Source organism: Mustela nigripes, chromosome 3 (genome assembly GCF_022355385.1).
Source record: "Mustela nigripes isolate SB6536 chromosome 3, MUSNIG.SB6536, whole genome shotgun sequence".
Lineage (NCBI taxonomy): Eukaryota > Metazoa > Chordata > Mammalia > Carnivora > Mustelidae > Mustela > Mustela nigripes.
Genome location: NC_081559.1, coordinates 99,310,367 through 99,326,563, shown reverse-complemented (window position 1 = coordinate 99,326,563; position 16,197 = coordinate 99,310,367). Strand labels below are relative to the sequence as shown.

At 35.2% G+C, this 16,197-nt stretch overlaps 1 protein-coding gene across 2 annotated transcripts in view; it reads right to left on the bottom strand.

Moving 5' to 3' along the window:
* The window catches only part of DPP10 (dipeptidyl peptidase like 10), a 599,077-nt gene that overhangs the window by 18,728 nt on the left and 564,152 nt on the right, over positions 1 to 16,197 (bottom strand). The gene's annotated exons all lie outside the window — the stretch shown is intronic.

Here is a 16,197-nt window from a genome sequence, read left to right as displayed (position 1 = left end):
TGTAAACAGCAACACAGTGGACCAAAACAAGAGCAATTGGTAGATAGTGTCGTAGATAATATGGTAGACATTTTAACTTTCCAACTTATTATTTTAAAATTTTGGAAAGGACCCATGGGCTATTAAAATTTCTGTTAATTCTTTTTTTTTTTTTTAATTTTTATTTTTTTAGATAGTTTTTTTTTTTAAGATTTTTATTTATTTATTTGACAGAGAGAGATCACAAGTAGGCAGAGAGGCAGGCAGAGAGAGAGAGGAGGAAGCAGGCTCCCTGCTGATCCGAGAGCCCGATGTGGGACTCGATCCCAGGACCCTGAGATCATGACCTGAGCCGAAGGCAGCGGCTTAACCCACTGAGCCACCCAGGCGCCCCAAAATTTCTGTTAATTCTTGATAATAAACCTGAAAGTATAGTGCCATTTTTCTTTGTAAAATGTCAAATGCAAAGTTCTCTAATGAACTGAAAATATGGAACAAGATTTTAAAACTGTTCTAAGAGATTATTTTAACTCCTTTTTCAAATGAGAGAAATGAAGGAAAATATATTCACATGCCATAGACATTTCAAATGAACGATGATTAAGTTAATGTACAGATTCTACATTATTGAATTTCTAACAGACTGTGTGTTTTAGAAATGTCTTGCAGATGGTATACAAAGGCTAAAGGATCTGATCTGAACAGACCCAAAATGAAGTCACTTTTACTAAATCCCACCAGAACTTAATACCTAACTTAATTGCAATTCAATTCTTTCCCAGGATTGGAATTTTAAACCAGTCACGTTGGAATTTTGTGATCTATAACTCTTCCTAGAGCCCCCATCTTCTGCTTAAGGGAAGGTGACCTGGGCTGAAAAAGTCTTACTTTCTTTTTCTTTTTTAAATATTTTATTTATTCACTTGACAGAGAGAGATCACAAGTAGGCAGATAGGCAGGCAGAGAGAAAGAGGAGAAAGCAGGCTCCCTGCCAAGCAGAGAGCCAGATACAGGACTCAATCCCAGTACTCTAAGATCATGACCCGAGTGGAAGGCAGAGGCTTAACCCACCGAGCCACCCAGGCGCCCCTTATTTTCTTTGGATAAAACCCTTTTGTCCCACCCCATTCCTGCTTATACAGCGTTCCAATTTGGATAGGTCTGTTTGCTAGATGGGATCCTGCACAAATCGTAAATCGCTGAATAAAGTCAGTTAGGTCTTTAAATTACTCAACTGAATTTCACTTCTTAACATAAGAAATGGACAATCCTAAAGAACTTCTGACTCAAAAAGAAATATTGCATTAACATTCCCTGATTTGTGTGTGTGTGTGTGTGTGTGTGTGATGGAATTCTCACTAAAGAAAATTTAAGGATACATTGAGCAAAAATTGTTTTGCTTCACTAAAGTTAATAACAAGAAAAGTACACATATGTTTGAAAAATTTGAATGCTAGAAGTAAAGAAGGACATACAGGTTATTAAGCATGAACATTGTCTCTGGAGGGATAAGGTGATACTATTTTAAAAAGTCAGATTACACTGGTACCTTATTTTCTAGAATATAGAGAAGGTAAAAAAGCAGCCTCTCATAAAATCACAGATTATCTAGATCCAGATCTAGATATAGTTCAAGCATGCATTTGTCCATGTGATAGATTTAAAGAGCATCAAACATGAAATGTTCTGAGAGCATCTCCAACTTTATTTGAGCTACATACCGGAAATCTTCACTTCACTGTCAAGACTTGCTTTTCTTGGCTGCAGTATGCAAATCTGATGCTTAGAAGCACCAGTACATACCAATACACAAACTAGTTCTTATCCATAAGCTTTTAGGTTATCAGATTTGCTAAAGAAAATAAATTCCAGGCAGCAAATAGAACTGAACCAAAATAGGGACTGTGTGAGACCAGCGAGAGGAGGAGGTAGGAATGGGACAAAATAATGGACGACTAAAATTTACCAGATGCTGTTATTGGCTAAATTTTGTCTTTCAAAACCCATATGTTGAATCTCTAATGCCTACTGCCTCAGAATGTGACTGTATTTGGAGATGGTGCCATCCCAGTGGTGAGTCAGTTGAAATGAAGACTTTAGGTTGGGCCCTAACCCATCTGATTGATGTCCTTATAAGAGAAAATTAGGACAGAACAGAGACCTTAGGTACAGGAATCATGCAGAAGCAAGACCCTGTGAAGAGGCAAGAGGGAAACCAGCTGTAAGCCAAGGAGAGAGGTCTCGGAATAAATAAAACCTGTGGACACCTTAATCTTAGACTTCTGTTCTCCAGAACTGTGAGAAAATAACATTTCTACTGTTCAGTATGCCCAGCCCTGGTAAACTAATAAAAATGTTTTTTTGTGGTTTAAATACTTATTATTTTATAATAATAGATCTACACTACCAAAACTTATTTAACCTTTCTGGGAGGAAGTTGTCTTTTGCATGGCTTATTACATGTATCATTATTCCTATCCTATAAACTATTCCATTATAGTGGGTTAATCATGATCGCACCCCATTCCCCTCTAAATCACACAATTATGATGATCCTGTGATCCAAATCTAAATCAGTTTTGTCCTTTCATGGTATCTGCAATCTTTAGCTCTTCTTGAAATTTTATTTTTATTTTTAATTTTTTAGTTTTTGCAACATTACCTTTTTATCAGATTATTGGGGATTGTTACTATATATATATCCACATGCTCGTGCCTAGAATTCTAATTGCCTAGCTCAGAATGAAGTGTGGAGTTGGCATTTTTTCCAGACTCCCAGGTGATAACTGACATAACTTGTTTATCATTTGAGAAATAGCATGAATCATTATGCCTAGCACAATATGCCTGAACACAGAAAATGCTGTTGAACGAGATCTTTTCAGGGAAAGTAGAGTCATGTGAGGTTTAAAATGGAAGGACCTTAAAAAGCCTTTAGTTTTTATAAAGACACTATATTTTGAAGCTTGGGGATTTATTGCAAATATCAGAAAGCAAACCATGATTCACAGAGAATAAAGTACAATTATTAACTTCAGTTTTTAAGGTGGGTAAAAATATGACCATATGAGTCCCAATTTTACTTTGAATATAGATAGGCAAGACACTAAAACCCCAAGACTCTGTTTCCTTATCTTTAATGATTGTAAGATACTGGCTTGTTTTCCTCAGAGTTTTATGTGCATTAAATGACATAATGTATTTGAAAGTACTCTGTGAAATATAATAAGAAATTTAAGACAATTATTAAATTCATTAAACAATATAAACTGTTATTATTCTTTTGTTTGCAGCCAGTGTTGCTTATTTTGAGCATATTTCCTTGCAGTTAGAAATGGAGAACTGTTAAAAAAAAAAAAAAAGAAATGAACTGTTTAAAAGCTTTGGGGCAGTTGTGCAGAAATTAAACTGGGCAGTATCTGTGGATAAAGGTATTGTGCCATGTCACATGAGATATTGTGTTAGATGGACCAATGATACCTAAAGACTTAAAATATGAAAGCGTAATCCACAGATCCTTGGTAGTGACGATCAGAGTGATGATCGCTGACAGCAGCTTTAATGTAACACTAAAATGTTTTGTTGTTATGGAAGATAGTAATTTTCCAGTTTAGTTATAAACTATTGCATTGTTCACAGCTACTTCATGAGTTTAAAGCTAAATTAAATGTAGACAAAATGTTAGTAAGTCACAGACATTTTATGGCAGGCAAATAAATTATTTTTTAATACAATTTAAGGCATATTTTTCAAACCTAATGATTAATAAATGGTTATAGACTTTTATAAACAAAAACCTTCAATCCCTTACTCAGGCTTGCAGCAGCCAGAGAAAAAATGTAATTCCACTCCTTTGGTATTTTCTCAAAATGGCCATTTTTAACTTTCAACCTCGTCTTTAAAAGTTTTCAATGTTAGAACACACAGTGATATCAATACATTACCAGTTAATGACTTTAACACATTTCTCTATCTAGTGGGGTTTCTTTTTTGGTACATGGTACATATTTATTTCAAGATGAGTTATGAAAGAACATGAATTTGTTATGCAGAATCGGCAAGCTTCAAGCTTCAATTTATTTGGTTCCTCTTTGTCTTTTTCTGAGTGTCATCTTTTTTTTTTTTAATGATCTAAGTATTTATCTTTTTTTTTAAATTTTTACAGCAGTATAGTTAACATACAGAGTTATATTAGTCTCAGGTGTACAGTCATCTTCATCTTTTTACTACATTATTTTGTTTTACTCTGTTTCAGAAATCTCTGGGGGCCCATAGAAATGAGGGTGTTTCAAGGTTGAGAATGGGGACATAAAATATTGTTGAGGGTTGTGGTAAAAGAACAACCCATCTGTTCTAACTAGTGGAAATATCGTAGCAACATGAAATGTGTATTTCCTAACACAGGCAGCAAAATCAAGTTATGACTAAACTTTTCTTAGAACTTAAGGTCTTGGAAGGCAGAGTCTTCATTTATTTCACTACATTCAGCATTAAGCATATCTATATGGATGAAGAGTTCAGGGTATGAGCATGTAATAAAATATAGAACTCTGCGTAAACCACAATATCCCATAAAACTTTAAAATGACAAAACAATCTTTATGACTTAATTTTGTATACCAAAACTGAATTCAAGTGAAGAACAACCAAGTTGTTCAGACTGCATATGTGGTCAGGTTCACAAATTGCTATTTAAATTAATGTAAAGAGAGCTGAAGACCTAGATTTTGGTCCTAACTATGTTAGGATATGCTGAGTTATCCTGAGTAATTATATGCTGTTTTTATTTTTCCTTGTGTTTTTTTTGTTGTTGTTGTTATAAAATAGTATGTGGTAAATAGTTAAGACCACATGCAGTACATTTTAAGAAGTCTTTTCCTAACCAGTAAAACTTGGTTACAAAAGATGGAAGGAAAATATTTTAAAAATGAGTATACTTTCCTTGACTCTAATCTATTGCATGGCAGAATTTCTTCTCCTACATGGGAGAATTTGAAAACTGCTGTACTAACTAATATAACTGCTATACTAATATGTCCATTGGGGCATTTTGGAAGGAGGGGCCACAGAAGGAGGTGAGTTTGACTAGGACATTTTCCTTAAACAAGTTTGTCTTGCCTTAATCTGAAATTTACCTAATAGAAATATATAGTTACTGATGTTGTAACTTGAAGTTCGACCTCTTTCGAGCAATACTACATAGAGATACATACATTAGCTAAGTGCTTCTAGGCTAATTTCTTCCATTTCTCATTTTAAGATCCTTAGATTTCTTCTCATGGATGGATTTTTCTACATGCAGAATAACAGAATGACTTTTCTCACATATTTATTTACTGCAACACATGAGAAATAACAATTTTTTTCTGTCAGAGAACAGTTTTTTATACACATTCCCATCTATTAGTATTAGTATTAGAATCTATTAGTAATAGAATATTAGTGATATTCCATTAGGAATTCCATTAGGAATTTCCAATAGGAAAGTGTTTGAAATGGTCAGGGTTATTTAAGCTTCTACCTAGAACTTTTCTTACACTGGCAAAGCCTGTTCCAGGTGGTGGTTACGATAAGGCCTACCAGATAGTACATACAAAATTAGGCTTATCAGTCAAATTCTCAAATTCTATTACTCTTCAACACTTGTGTTCATATACTTGAGTTCATATATCCTATTCAGTGTTACACCTTTTTTAAAAATTGCATTAATACACTGGGATTACAATTATAGTAATGTGGGGTGCTATTCTGAAAAGGGTACAGGTGGTATGATGATAGGACCAGACTGAGTTGAGCCCAGGTCCAGTGGCTTTAGACAGTTTAGATAATTTCTGAGCCTTAGTATAACAGTACTCAATTTTTTTTTCTTTTGTTTAAAGGAAAATACGGTTTCATTAAAAATGTTCTAATTTGAGGGCTCCTGGGTGGGTTAGTTACGTGTCTGCCTTCATCTTAGATCATGATCCCAAGGTCCTGGGATTGAGTCCCCCATCAGGCTCCCTGCAGAGCAGGGAGCCTACTTCTGCCTCTCCCTCTGCTGCTCCCACTGCTTGTGCTGTCTCTCTCTCTGTCAAATAAATACATCTTTTAAAAAAGTAATTTTAAAAAGTTCTACTTTTAACAGTGGGTGGGTCTTTCAGTTAGTTCAGAATAAAAGGATGTGTATATGTAGACATTTGTTTTATGTGTGTGCACCTGATTTCTTTCCACACATAATCATGTGTATTTGTGTATTGGCGTATAATATGTGTGTCCCTGTATGTGTAAGTTCTTTCTTGTCCTGCTTCTGCAGAAAGATAATTCTTTCGGCACCCCCCCCCCCAAAATCTTACCCTGGCATACTTTTCTGGATTATAAAACTTGTGGCTTTGAATTAGGTCTTTTTTTTTTTTTTAAGTCTTTTTTTCCCAGTAGGTTTTCTTTATATTCAAAATCTACTGATAACTTAATTCTTTTTCTTGATCAGAATTTGGATCTCTGAATTTGAGAGGCTATTTTGCTTTAATAAATGGGATTTTTTTTTTTTTTTTAATCCTTCCCCTACTTTTCTACTCAATCTCTCCCTTTCCTCCTATTTTTTTTTTAATAGAATAGGCTTCCTCCTATTAGGGTCAGTTTCTGTCTATTAAAGGTATTTTTCCTTGTTTTAAAAGGAATTCCATTGGATTTTGTTCTTTGATTTCCCTTGAATAAAGGCCCGAGAATATATCCTTAGTATGATATAAATACTGCATTACAATTATCATTAGAGCAATGAAGAAAAAGCAGAATCCAGTTCATTAAATTAAATTATTTCTATTGTTGTAGGAAGCCAAAAAATGAAAAGCTTATCAGAACGCAGGTTGAGGCACTGAACAGCATGGATATTAATGAGCCAGCTATAAATTGAAAAATGGACTGTTAGTATTATCCACACAAAATTAACCTCAGGATAAACATCTTAGCACATGAAAATATTGGAAGAAAACCAACAGAAAAGGGCCTCAGGGATATCTCACAGAAATTGTGCAGTAAATGGGAGCAAGTTCCAATCTCCTAATCAACTCTGCTGTCAGAGTCTTATTACATTAATTCTTACCATTGGCCAGTTTCCATTTGGGATAATTTCTAACAGAGCAGCTGAGGAGGTAGAAAGAGAAGGGAGTTTGGTGATATTTACTTTCAGTTTCTGGGGATGGCTGTATCTTCACTGAAGTAGACCAGCATTTGATCCACTTCTTTGGACCTCTTTAGAGATGGTCACAGTCAAAAGAAAGTTTAGCACATTGCATAAACAGATCAAGAACAGGAGAACTGATCTTATTCTTGATGTGTGTGAACTGTTATGTAAATCTCCTATGCAGCAGGTCTGCTTTAGATATTATAATACAAAATATTCTACATGTTGACTTAACAGATATAGGAATTTTCTAGATGAAAACAGAACAAAGCATGTGTATCTTTAAAAAAGCAGCAGTTGACGAACTCCTGAACAGTGTCCTATTTCTTCATTTTCTAACGGAGAATACAGTTCAGCATGGGGCTGTTGTGAATGTTAACATTGAGGCCAGCAATACATGGGCTATATATCAGGGATTACAGTGGATTCCTAACAGAGGAATGGATGGATGATAATTACATATAAACTGAATGTGCATGTTACCCACAGTAGGGTGTTGATCACTTTCAGTTATATGCAGTGGTTATATTGGTGGTTATATGTTACTTTTTTTTCCTTCTAACTATAAAATCTGGATTCTGGAAGTCAGTTTATCAACTGAAAATGTGCCTGTATAAGCTCAGGTGATACTAATCTTAGTTTACTTTATGTGTCAGTTAAATAGAAATTATAATAATAATAACTATAGTGCTAACTATGGACAATTATTAGAAGAATCATTTTACAGTTAGTAAACTGAGACACAGGTAAAGCAACTAACCGTAAACCATAGATGAATAATCCAGATCTTTGAAAGAACACAATTTAATTAAAGTAGACCTTAGAAACATATTGATTTACTGTCTTTGACATATAAATACATTCTTAAAAAGTATTTATAATTCTTAACTGGAATAAAGAATTTAAGATTTTGAAAGTCTTATTTATTTTTACCAAGTTCTAGGTCTGGGCCTTTTCCTGAATTAATACCATATCTTTTGAATGCTTTTAATCCCTAAGATTTTTTAGGGAAAAGTAGTGAAAGTCCAAAAACATACATTTTGGCTAAGTTTTCACCTCTTGGTAGATGTCTAACAAGTGACACTCTACCAACCACTTACATTTACATTTTCTATAAATTTAGAATTTGTTTTTCCTGTGGTACCTTCTCAAGATACCAACTTTTGACAGTGTACACTTTTAAGTAGTACTAAGAAATTAATACTGACATTTACGATGCATTATCTATACATTGTGAAAGAAGAAGGTCGAGTTTGTTCGAGAAAAATATGAAACACAATGATCCCCTTCTCCCCTTCCATTACCTAGATTAAATGCCACTATCTTTTCTTAATCATTTCATCTGCATTACAGGTGAATTTTTCATCTGCTTAAATGTGGAAGATTAAAAAAATGAGAAAAATCAGATACTTAAAATTCAAACTTTGATAGATTCCTGCCTCATGTTGAGGTCTTTTATCCATTTGAAGTTTATTGTATGGTGTAAGAATGGTCCAAGCTTCATTCTTCTATACATACCTGTCCAATTTTCCCAGCACCAATTGTCGAAGAGACTGTCTTTTTTCCACTGGATATTTTTTCCTACTTTGTTGAAGATTGTTTGTCCATAGAGTTCCGGGTCCATAGCTGGACTCTGCTCTGTTCCACTGGTCTATGTGTCTGTTTTTGTGCCAGTACCATGCTGTCTTGGTGATCCCAGCTTTGTAGTAAAGCTTGAAATGAGGCAACATGATGTCCCCAGTTTTGTTTTTCTTTTTCAGCATTTCCTTAGTAATTTGGGGTCTCTTCTGGTTCCATACGAATTTTAGGATTGTCTATTCCAGCACTTTGAAAAATGCCAATGGTGGGGCAGAGGGGCGCCTTCGGCTCAGGTTTTGGTCCCAGGGTCCTGGGATTGGGACCTGCATTGGGCTCTCTGCTCTGCGGGAAGCCTGCTTCCTCCTCTCTCTCTGCCTGCCTGTCGGCCTACTTGTGATCTCTCTCTCTCTGTCAAATAAATAAATAAAATCTTTTTTTAAAATGCCAGTGGAATTTTGATCAGGATGGCATTGAAAGTATAGATTGGTCTGAGCAGTATAGACATTTTAATAATGTTTAGTCTTCCAATCCATGAGCATGGATTGCTTTTCCATCTTTTTATGTCTTCTTCAGTTTCTTTCATGAGTGTTCTGTACTTTACCTCTCGAGTACAGATCCTTTACCTCTTTGGTTAAGTTTATTCCAAGGTATCTTATGGTTCTTGGTGCTATAGTAAATGGAATTGATTCTCTAATTTCCCTGTACTTTTTGTATTTTTATTGTTACTGTATAAGAAAGCAACTGATTTCTGTACATTGATTTTGTATCCTGCCGTATTACTGAATTGCTGTATGAGTTCTAGTAGTTTGGGGGTGTAGTCTTTTGGGTTTTCCATATAAAGTATCATGTCATCTGTGAGGAGAGAGAGTTTGATTTCTTCTTTGTCAATTTGAATACTTTTATTTCTTTTTGTTGTGTGATTGATGTTGTTAGGACTTCTAGTACTATGTTGAACAGCAGTGGTGAGAGTGGGCATCCTTGTCGTGTTCCTGATCTCAAAAGGAAGGCTGTCAGCTTTTCCCCATTGAGGATGATATTTGCTGTGGGTTTTTCATAGATAGTTTTTATGAAATTGGGGAGTGTTCCCTCGGTCCCTATACTTTGAAAGTGTTTTTTTTTTTTTTTTTAAAGATTTTATTTATTTATTTGACAGAGAGAGATCACAAGTAGGCAGAGGCAGGCAGAGAGAGAGGAAGGGAAGCAGGCTCTCTGCAGAGGAGAGAGCCCGATGTGGGACTCGATCCCAGGACCCTGAGATCATGACCTGAGCCGAAGGCAGCGGCTCAACCCACTGAGCCACCCAGGCGCCCCGTTTGAAAGTGTTTTAATCAGGAAAGAATGCTTTATCTTGTCAAATGCTTTTTCTTCATCAATTGAAAGGACCATGTGGTTCTTCTCTCTTCTCTTATTGATTTCTTTTGTCACACTGATTGATTTGTGAATATTGAACCACCCTTGCATCCCAGGGGTAAGTCCCACCTAGCCATGGTGGATAACCTTTTTAATGTACGGTTGGATCCTATTAGCTAGGATCTTGTTGAGAATCTTGGAATCCATATTCATCAGGGATATGGTCTGAAATTCTCCTTTTTCATAGGGTCTTTGCCTGATTTGGGGATCAGAGTAATGCTGGCTTCGTAGAAAGAGTCTGGGAGTTTTCCTTCTGTTTCTGTCTTTTGAAACAGTTTCAGGAGAATGGGTATTATTTCTTCTTTCAGTGTTTGGTAGAATTCCCCAGGGAATCTGTCAGGTCCTGGGCTCTTGTTTTTCAGGATGTTTTTTGATCACTGCTTCAATCTCTACTCTTCTTTTGATGGAAACTTGGGCTGCTTCCAAATTTGCCTATTGCACATAATGCAGCAGTAAACAGGGGTGCGTACACCCTTTCAGATTATCATTTTCTATTCTTTGGGTAAATACCCAGTAGTGTGATTACTGGATCAGAGAGTTCTGGTTTTAGTTTTTTGAGGAGCCACCGTACTGCTTTCCAGAGTGGCTTTACCAGTTTGCATCCCATGAACAGTGCACAAGGATTCCATTCTCTCCGTATCTTTGCCAACACTTGTTTCTTATGTTATTGATTTTAACCACTCTGACAGGTGTGAGATGTTTTCTTATTGAGGTTTTGATATACACTTCCCTGATGATGAGTGATGTTGAACATCTTTTCATGTGTCCGTTAGCCATCTGCATGTCTTCTTTGAAGAAATGTCTGTTCATGTCTTCTGCCCAATTTTTAATTGGGTTGTTTGTTTTGGGATGTTGAGTTGTATCAGTTCTTTCTATATTTTGGACACTGTATCAGATATGTCATATGCAAATATCTTCTCCCATTCCATAGGTTTTCAGTTTTGTCGATTGTTTCCTTCATAGTGCAGAAGTTTTTTATCTTTACTTAGCCCCAATAGTTCATTTTTGCTTTTCTTCCCTTGCCTCAGGAGATGAAAATCCTAAAATAGAGCATAGGCAGTAATTTCTCTTACATAGGCCATAGCAACATCTTTCTAGTTACATCTTTATACTTTTCAGAGTATAGTCTTTTACCTCCTTGATTAAGGAGGTTATGCCTAAGTGTTTTATTATTTTTGGTACAATTATAAATAGGACTGCTTTCTTAATTCCTCTTTCTGTTGCTTCCTTATTACTGCATAGAAATGCAATGGATTTCTGTACATTGATTTTTTGTCCTGCAGCATTACTGAATTCATTTTTCAGTTCTAGGAGCTTTTTGGTAGAGTCTTGAGTTCTTTATATATACATCATACCATATCATTGTGAATAGTGAATGCTTCACTTCTTTACCAAATTGGGTGATTTTCTTTTTTTTTCAAATTGGATGATTTCATTAGCTCTTCTTACCTGATTGCTGTGGCTAGGATTTCCAGTACTATGTTGAATAAAATCAGTGAGAGTGGACAACCTTGTCTTGTTCTTGATATTAGAGGGAAAGCTCTCAGTTTTTCGCCATTGAATATAATTTTAGCTGTGGGTTTTTCATATATGGCCTTTATGATGTTATTTTCCCTCTAAACCTACTTTTTTCTGATGGATGTTATACTTTGCCAGATGGATTTTTCTGCATCAGTTGAAATGATCATATGGTTTTTATCCTTGCTCTTGATCCAATGTATCATACTGACTGATTTGCCAATGTTGAACCACCCTTACATCCTGGGAATAAATCTCACTTGATTTTGATGAATGAGTTTTTTAATGTATTGTTGGATTCAACTTGCTGATTTTTGTTGAGGATTTTTGTGTCTTTACTTATCAGAATATTGGCCTATAATATTCTTTTTCTCTCTCTTATTAATTAATTTTAAGTATCTTTATCTCATTTTAGTGTCAGGGTAATGCAGACCTCATAGAATGAATTCAGAAGTTTTCTTTCCTCTTCTATTTTGGAATAGTTTAAGAGGTATTAACTTTTAATAAATTTATTAAATTAAATTTAATATTTTTAATTTTAATCAAAATAAATTTATTTTTAAATTAGTCAAATTAAATTTAAATAAATTAAATATTAACTTTTAATATTTAGTAGAATTCAACTGTGAAGCCATCTGGTATTGAGTTTTTGCTTGTGGAGACTTTTTTGATTACTGATTTGGTTTCATTGCTAGTAGTTGGTCTGTCTAAATTTCTATTTCTTCCTTCTTCTTTTAGTAGATTACATGTTTCTAGGAATTTATCCATTTCTTCTAGGTTGTCAGATTTGCTAGCAATGTAACTTTTCAAAATATTCTTAAAATCCTTTTTATTTCTGTGGTATCATTTGTCATTTCTCCTCTTTCTGGCTTTATTTAAGTCTCTCTTTTTTTATGAGTCTGGCTAAATGTTTGTTTTGTTGATCTTTTCAAGGAATCAACTCCTGGTTTGATTGATTTGTACTATTTAAGTTGTTATTTCATGTATTTCTGCTTTAACCTTATTATTTCCTTCCTTCTACTGGTTTGGTGTTTTTTTACTCTCTTTCTAGCTCCTTTAGGTGTCATGTTGGGTTGCTTGTTTGAGATTTTTTTGCTTCTTGAGGCAATTTTGCTACATCCTGTATCCCAAAGATTTTGGATTGTTGTGTTTTCCTTTCCATTTCTCTCCATGTATTATTATTATCTTTTATTTCCTCTTTGATTTCTTGTTTGATCCATTCATTGTTTAGTACCATGTTATTTAGTATCTTAGTAAATTTGTTTTTTCCAGAATTTTTCTTGTGATTGATGTCTAGTTTCATAACATTCTGCTCAGAAAAGATGCCAGGTATGACTTTAGTCTTTTTAAATTTGTTGAGACTTACTTTGTGGTCTGAGATGTGATCTATTTTCGGAATGTTCCATGTACACTTGAAAAGGAGGTGTATTCTACTAATTTGGGGTGAAATGTCTTGAACAGAATTTTTTAGGTCTATCTGGTCCAAAATGTCCTTAAAAGCCACTGTTATCTTCTTGATTGTCTTTGTATGATCTGTCCATTGATGTAATAAGTGGGGTGTAAAGGCCCCTACTGTTATTGTATTACTATTGATTATTTCTGTTATGTTTGTTATTAACTGCTTTATGTATTTGTTTGCTCCTAGGATGGGTGAATAAATACTTACAATTGCTATATCTTCTTGTTGGATTGTCCCCTGAATGATTATATAGTGCTGTTCTCTGTCTCATAACAGTCTTTGTTTTAAGGTATATTGACCAATATAAGTATTGCCATCACGGCTTTCTTTTCACACCCATTTGCATGATAGATTCTTCTTCATCTTTTCACTTTCAATCTGCATGTGTCTTTAGGTCTGAAATGAGTGTTCTGTGTGCAGCATATGGGTCTTATTTTTTCATCCATTTTATTACCCTGTGTCTTTTAATTGGAATGGTTAGTCCATTTTCATTCAATGTCGTTCCTGATAAGTCAGTACTTACTGTCATTTTGTTACTTGTTTTGTGGTCATTTATGTAGTTCTTCTCTGTTACTTTCTTCTCTTGCTCTCTTCTCTCAAGATAAGTTGGATTTCTTTAGTGATGTACTTGATTACTTTCTCTTTATTTTTTGCATATCACTGATTTTTTTAATTTATGGTTACCATTTAGTTTGTATATAATATCTTCTGTATATAGCAGTATATATTAAGTTTGAACTCATTCTTAACGACTTCCCACTTTCTAGGTATATGGTGTCATACTTCATATCCTTTTATTTTGTCAGTTCCTTGACTTTTATAAATATACTTATTTTTACTACTTTTGTGCTTCCTACTTTCCTTACCATAGCTTATGATCTTTCCTTTCCACTCAGAGTCCCCTATAACATTTCTTGCAGGGCTCATTTACAGGTCATGAATTCCTTTAACTTTTGTGTGTCTAGAAAACTCTTTATCTCACCTTCTATTCTAACGGATGGCCTTGCTGGATAGCATATTCTTGGCTGCAATATTTTGAATATGCATGCCACTCCTTCTGGCATGCAGGGTTTCTACTAAAAAATCATCTGGTAACCTTATGTGGTTTCCTTTGAATATAACTGTTTTCTTCTGCTGCTTTTAAAATTCTCTGTCACTACTTTTCCCACCTTAATTACTGTATATCTTGGTGTGGACCTCCTTGGGTAGATTTTATGTGTCCGTGGGGGGGACTCTCTGTGCCTAGGTTATCTGGATTTGTTCCCTTGTCCAGATTTCAGAGATTTACAACTATTGTTTCTTCACATAAATTTTCTGCCTCCTTTTCTTTTCTCTTCTTCTGTGACCCAATAAAGCAAATGACTAAATTCTCTAAGTCTGTTTTAAATATATATATATATAATATATACATGTTATATAACATAATCTGCTTATATATTATATAGAAGACTATATTTGTATTATATATAATTATATATCATATGTGACATATATAGGTTATATATAACCTGCTTATATATTATATAATATAATCCCCATCTGCTCAGCTTATTTTCTGTTATTCTGTCCTCCAGGTCACTGGTCCAGTCTTCTGCTTCATCTCTTCTACTATTTATTACATCTAGTATATTTTTTAATTCATTTATTGTGCTCCTTACCTCTAATCAGTTCTTTTTTTAATCTCATTAAGCATCAGAGATGTCTTCTACTCTTTCTTTATGTCTGCTGAGTATCTTTATGATTATTACTTTAAATTCTTAACAGGCATATTACTTACCTCCATTTTGCTTTGGTCTCTTGCTGTGATTGTCTTTTTCTTTTATTTGGGACATATTCCTCTGTCTCCTTATTTGTCTTACTTTCTGTAAGGCTTCTTTGTGTTAGGGGAGACAGCCACATCTGGACTTGCAACTAATGGCATTATGAAGAAGAGGCTCTTTAGTTTCCTGCTAGGTAGTGTCCCCTTTTCACCAGAATCTGTTCCTTCAGGGGTGTCTTCTATGTGTGATATATCTACTGTGCTGCTGTGGCAGAGCTGCTTTTTCCTTCAGTCCAGTAATCTGCAGTAGCTTTCTTGGCCTATTGTGGGCAGTGTTTACTCCCTGTGGTGTCGATGGGCCAGCCTGGAAATGCCCTGGGCTTGACTTGAGTCAGACCATGCATTTACCAGAGATGTAGTGGCACCAAACTTCAGGGCACTTTCCCTGGCTGTCCCCTGAGAAGCTTTCATTGGTGGGTGGGGCCTGGAGTCAGATCAGTTGTCTGCCTCCAGCCTACTATTGGTTCTCTGACTGGTGTGTGTGTGTTTATTTTCACTTTCTTAGGGGCATGCATCACTTTGAAGTGGTGCTTGCTACTCTAGGGCCTGCTTCCACACTGCCAGGGCTGCAGCATCCTGTTTGGGGTCTGGACAAGAGTATATTGGAGAGGGTGGATCCATTGATTCACAGCTTAGGGAGGGCAATCTATAAGTGCTTACAAAATAAAAATCATCTAGCATAAAGCTCGTATCAGATGCCACAACAAGTTAGGTAGTTTCTCTGACTCAGGGCTATAGTGAGAATCTATAATTCCCATCTACTTTTCACCCCAGACTGTGACATTATCTGGAGCCAACGGACAGGTGAATGATTGCCTACATATCCATCTGCTTGAGTGAGGCAGTACTTCATGGAAGAATGCCTAATAGGGTTCCTTTCTCTGAGAACCACCACCCCAAATGAATAAAAAGGCCTCTTTTCCCAAAGGGAGATATGACTGAGACAGAATATAGGGTTTAAGATTTTTTTTTGTCTCATTTTGTCTCCTGAAATATTTTCCTCAATAAATCACACATATACTTTAAGTAGGGATTGAAGAAAAGTAGGTGAAAGAGAAGGGACAAAAGAAGGTATTATAAAAGAGCAAATAAGAACTTCCTCAGGAAGTCACCAAGAACTTTCAGGGCCTTCTGGTTATTTAGGGACAAAGGAGAATGGTCTGGGCATGAAAAACTAGATGAGGTTTAGGCATTAACATTAGGAATAGATAATGGAATGTGGGGAAATATTAAGTATAATGTTTTCTGTATTTAGCTGCTTATAATTATGTGACA